Genomic DNA, 6000 nt, shown 5'->3' on the forward strand with positions numbered 1-6000 from the left:
AAAGTCTCTTAAAAGACCCTGTCGTATCCACCTCCACCACCTTTGCCCATTCCACTCACTCACCACTCTCTGCATAAAAAACTGACCCCGACATCTCCTCTGTACCTACACCCCAGCTCCTTAAATCTGTGTCCTCTTGTGGCAACCATTTCAGCCCTGGGAAAAAGCCTCTGACTATCCACACGATCAATGCCTCTCATCATCTTATACACCTCGATCAGGTCACCTCTCATCCTCCATCGCTCCAAGGAGAAAAGGCCGAGTTCACTCAACCTATCCTCATAAGGCATGCTCCCCAATCCAGGCAACATCCTTGTACATCTCCTCTCCACCCTTTCTATGGCTTCCACATACTTCCCGTAGCGAGGAAACCAGAATTGAGCAAGGTGTAACGATTTGTGTGTATGAATGGTAGACAAGGTGAGCTTTTCACAGTTGATGCACCATCAATAACTCTGAGACCTGAGTTAAGGTAGGCTTTTATTGGCTGGAAGAAAGCACAAGCAACAAGTGACCACCACACAACATCCTGGAGAGGGTAGTGGGGCTGTGGAATTTACTGCCCCAGAGAGCTGTGGAAGCTACTACACTCAATAAAGTCAAAACGGAGATAGACATTTTCCTGGATAAAAATGGCATTAGGGGATACGGTGAGCGAGCAGGTAAGTGGACATGAGGCTAGGTTTAGATCAGCCATGTGATCTCCTGGACCAGTTTTCGATAGCCTGGAATTTCCTTGGAGAGGAATTTTCCAGATTTTTTCTCCTCAATTGGCAACTCGGTTTTTTCCCCCCAGGTGATCACATGGGTTTGGGCGGGATGAATAATAAAATAAAATGGGCGGCATGGTGCCCTGTTGGTTGGCACTGTTGCCTTGTGGGATTCGGTGAAAACTAGAGTTAAGATTGGATCAGCCATGATCTTGTTGAATGGCAGAGCAGGCTTGAGGGGCCGATTGGCCTACTCCTGCTCCTATCTCTTATGTTCTTATGTTCTTATATACCGGGGTCAGTGGGAGGAGCCACAGGAGCAGTCAGCAGGGTCAGTGGGAGGAGCCACAGGAGCAGTCAGCAGGGGTCTGTGGGAGGAGCCACAGGAGCAGTCAGCAGGGGTCTGTGGGAGGAGCCACAGGAGCAGTCAGCGGGGGTCTGTGGGAGGAGTCACAGGAGCTGTCAGCAGGGGGTCTGTGGGAGGAATCACAGGAGCAGTCAGCAGGGGTCTGTGGGAGGAGCCACAGGAGCAGTCAGCAGGGGTCTGTGGGAGGAGTCACAGGAGCTGTCAGCAGGGGTCTGTGGGAGGAGCCACAGGAGCTGTCAGCAGGGGGTCTGTGGGAGGAGACACAGGAGCAGTCAGCGGGGGGTCTGTGGGAGGAGCCACAGGAGCTGTCAGCAGGGGTCTGTGGGAGGAGCCACAGGAGCTGTCAGCAGGGGTCTGTGGGAGGAGCCACAGGAGCAGTCAGCGGGGGGTCTGTGGGAGGAGCCACAGGAGCAGTCAGCGGGGGGGGGGGGTCTGTGGGAGGAGCCACAGGAGCAGTCAGCGGGGGGGGGTCTGTGGGAGGAGCCACAGGAGCAGTCAGCGGGGGTCTGTGGGTGGAGCCACAGGAGCAGTCAGCGGGGGTCTGTGGGAGGAGCCACAGGAGCAGTCAGCAGGGGTCTGTGGGAGGAGCCACAGGAGCAGTCAGCAGGGGGTCTGTGGGAGGAGCCACAGGAGCAGTCAGCAGGGGTCTGTGGGAGGAGCCACAGGAGCAGTCAGCAGGGTCTGTGGGAGGAGCCACAGAAGCAGTCAGCAGGGGTCTGTGGGAGGAGCCACAGGAGCAGTCAGCGGGGGTCTGTGGGAGGAGCCACAGGAGCTGTCAGCAGGGGTCTGTTGGAGGAGCCACAGGAGCAGTCAGCAGGGGTCTGTGGGAGGAGCCACAGGAGCAGTCAGCAGGGGTCTGTGGGAGGAGCCACAGGAGCTGTCAGCGGGGGTCTGTGGGAGGAGTCACAGGAGCTGTCAGCAGGGGGTCTGTGGGAGGAGCCACAGGAGCAGTCAGTGAGGGTCTGTGGGAGGAGCCACAGGAGCAGTCAGCAGGGGGTCTGTGGGAGGAGCCACAGGAGCAGTCAGCAGGGGGTCTGTGGGAGGAGCCACAGGAGCAGTCAGCAGGGGTCTGTGGGAGGAGCCACAGGAGCAGTCAGCAGGGGGTCTGTGGGAGGAGCCACAGGAGCAGTCAGCGGGGGGTCTGTGGGAGGAGCCACAGGAGCAGTCAGCAGGGGGTCTGTGGGAGGAGCCACAGGAGCAGTCAGCAGGGGTCTGTGGGAGGAGTCACAGGAGCAGTCAATGGGGGGGGGGGGTGGGGAGCATGTCCAGACAGGTATATGTAGTTCACCACAACAGTATCTTGGTACATGTGACAACAATAAACCATTTCTAATTCCAATAACTTTCTCGTTTTATAGAATCTCAGAACTTCACGGCACAGAACCAGGCACTTAGTCAAGTCAAGTCACTTTTTATTGTCATTTCGACCGTAACTGCCAGTACATAGTAAAAACGAGACAACGTTTTTCAGGACCATGGTGTTAACATGACACAGTACAAAAACTACACTGAACTACGTAAAAAACAACACAGAAAAAAAAAAACTAGACTACAGACCTACCCAGGACTGCATAAAGTGCACAAAACATCTAGTCAATCCATCTAGTCAAAATATCTAGACCATCTAGTCAACGCTGAACCGTTTATCTGCCTCATCCCATGGACCGTATAACTGCTCCACAATCTATCTGAAAACACCGAAAAAAAATGCTGGAATCGAATGCGTATCCACAACCTGCACTGGCAGCACCTTCCACACTCTCATGACCCTCTGAGTGAAGAAGTTTCCTCCATATACCCCTTCAACATTTCACCTTACACCTTTCACCTTTTTATATAGGCATCCGTTACTCTCGAGAGACCGTGGATTTGCGCCTTGGAAGGTTTTTCCAAGGCGCAGGCCTGGGCGAGGTTGTACGGGAGACCGGCAGTTACCCAAGCTGCAAGTCTCCCCTCTCCACGCCACCGATGTTGCCCAAGGGAAGGGCATTAGGACCCATACAGCTTGGCACCGGTGTCGTCGCAGAGCAATGTGTGGTTAAGTGCCTTGCTCAAGGACACAACACGCTGCCTCAGCTGAGGCTCGAACCAGTGACCTTCAGATCACTAGGCCGAAGCCTTATCCACCAGGCCACGCGCCCACACTTTCATGTTTCACCTTTAGAGTATGATTATGTATGAGTATCATTAGAAAGAGGTGACAGAGGATCAGAATGTGTTGAGTGATTTGTGGATAAAACTAAGGAACTGCAAGGGTAAATTCTCCCTTGGGGGAGTTACATAAAGACCCCAAACAGCAGTAAGTGTTTGACCAATAAATTACAATGAGAGATGGAAAATGCATGCTGAAAGGGCAATGATACAACTGTCTAGGGGTCTTCAGTACGTCTTATCTGGTGTTTTATAGACACTGCCAGCATTAGTACTTCTCCTATAATTTAGGAAATGAATTTCGTAACCAAACTGCACAGAACAAATTCTCATAAACTTTGATGGAAGCCAAGATTTATACCCAGCCGTACCCAGCTGAGTTGGAAGAGCAAATGTGTAAGGAGATAGCAGATATTTGTAGTAAACACAAGGTGGTGATTGTGGGAGATTTTAATTTTCCACACATAGATTGGGAAGCTCATTCTGTAAAAGGGCTGGATGGTTTAGAGTTTGTGAAATGTGTGCAGGATAGCTTTTTGCAACAATACATAGAAGTACCGACTAGAGATGGGGCAGTGTTGGATCTCCTGTTAGGGAATGCGATAGGTCAGCTGACAGATGTATGTGTTGGGGAGCACTTCGGGTCCAGTGATCACAATAGCATTAGCTTCAATATAATTATGGAGAAGGACAGGACTGGACCTAGAGTTGAGATTTTTGATTGGAGAAAGGCTAACTTTGAGGAGATGCGCAGGGATTTAGAGAGAGTGGAATGGGTCAAGTTGTTTTATGGGAAGGATGTAATAGAGAAATGGAGGTCATTTAAGGGTGAAATTATGAGGGTACAGAATCTTTATGTTCCTGTTCGGTTGAAAGGAAAGGTTAAAGGTTTGAAAGCGCCATGGTTTTCAAGGGATATTAGAAACTTGGTTCGAAAAAAGAGGGATGTCTACAATAGATATAGGCAGCATGGAGTAAAGGAATTGCTCGAGGAATATAAAGAATGTAAAAGGAAACTTAAGAAAGAGATTAGAAAAGCTAAAAGAAGTTACGAGTTTGGTTTGGCAAATAAGGTGGAAGTAAATCCGAAAGGCTTCTACAGTTATATTAAAAGCAAGAGGATAGTGAGGGATAAAATTGGTCCCTTAGAGAATCAGGGTGGTCAGCTATGTGTGGAGCCGAGGGAGATGGGAGAGATTTTGAACGATTTCTTCTCTTCGGTATTCACTAAGGAGAAGGATATTGAATGGTGTAAGGTGTGGGAAACAAGTAAGGAAGTTATGGAACCTATGACAATTAAAGAGGTGGAAGTACTGGCGCTTTTAAGAAATTTAAAAGTGGATAAATCTCCGGGTCCTGACCGGATATTCCCCAGGACCTTGAGGGAAGTTTGTGTAGAGATAGCAGGAGCTCTGACGGAGATCTTTCAGATGTCATTAGAAACAGGGATTGTGCCGGAGGATTGGCGTATTGCTCATGTGGTTCCATTGTTTAAAAAGGGTTCTAGAAGTAAGCCTGGCAATTATAGACCTGTCAGTTTGACATCAGTGGTGGGTAAATTAATGGAAAGTATTCTTAGAGATAGTATTTATAATTATCTGGATAGACAGGATCTGATTAAGAGTAGCCAGCATGGATTTGTGCGTGGAAGGTCATGTTTGACAAACCTTATTGAATTTTTTGAAGTAGTTACGAGGAATGTTGACGAGGGTAAGGCAGTGGATGTAGTCTATATGGACTTCAGCAAGGCCTTTGACAAAGTTCCACATGGAAGGTTAGTTAAGAAGGTTCAGTCGTTAGGTATTAATGCTGGAGTAATAAAATGGATTCAACAGTGGCTAGATGGGAGATGCCAGAGAGTAGTGGTGGATAATTGTTTATCGGGATGGAGGCCGGTGACTAGCGGGGTGCCTCAGGGATCTGTTTTGGGCCCAATGTTGTTTGTAATATACATAAATGATCTGGATGATGGGGTGGTAAATTGGATTAGTAAGTATGCTGATGATACTAAGGTAGGAGGTGTTGTGGATAATGAGGTGGGTTTTCAAAGCTTGCAGGGAGATTTATGCCGGTTAGAAGAATGGGCTGAACGTTGGCAGATGGAGTTTAATGCTGAGAAGTGTGAGGTTCTACATTTTGGCAGGAATAATCCAAATAGAACATACAGGGTAAATGGTAGGGCATTGAGGAATGCAGTGGAACAGAGAGATCTAGGAATAACAGTGCATAGTTCCCTGAAGGTGGAGTCTCATGTAGATAGGGTGGTGAAGAAGGCTTTTGGAACGCTGGCCTTTATAAATCAGAGCATTGAGTACAGAAGTTGGGATGTAATGTTAAAATTGTACAAGGCATTGGTGAGGCCAAATTTGGAATATTGTGTACAGTTCTGGTCACCGAATTATAGGAAAGATATCAATAAATTAGAGAGAGTGCAGAGACGATTTACTAGGATGTTACCAGGGTTTCAGCACTTAAGTTACAGAGAAAGGTTGAACAAGTTAGGTCTCTATTCATTGGAGCGTAGAAGGTTGAGGGGGGATTTGATCGAGGTATTTAAAATGTTGAGAGGGATAGATAGAGTTGACGTGAATAGGCTGTTTCCATTGAGAGTAGGGGAGATTCAAACGAGAGGACATGATTTGAGAGTTAGGGGGCAAAAGTTTAAGGGAAACACGAGGGGGTATTTCTTTACTCAGAGAGTGATAGCTGTGTGGAATGAGCTTCCTGTAGAAGTAGTAGAGGCCAGTTCAGTTGTGTCATTTAAGGTAAAAT

The sequence above is a fragment of the Hemitrygon akajei genome, chromosome 28, assembly GCF_048418815.1.
Source record: "Hemitrygon akajei chromosome 28, sHemAka1.3, whole genome shotgun sequence".
In the NCBI taxonomy this organism is placed as follows: domain Eukaryota; kingdom Metazoa; phylum Chordata; class Chondrichthyes; order Myliobatiformes; family Dasyatidae; genus Hemitrygon; species Hemitrygon akajei.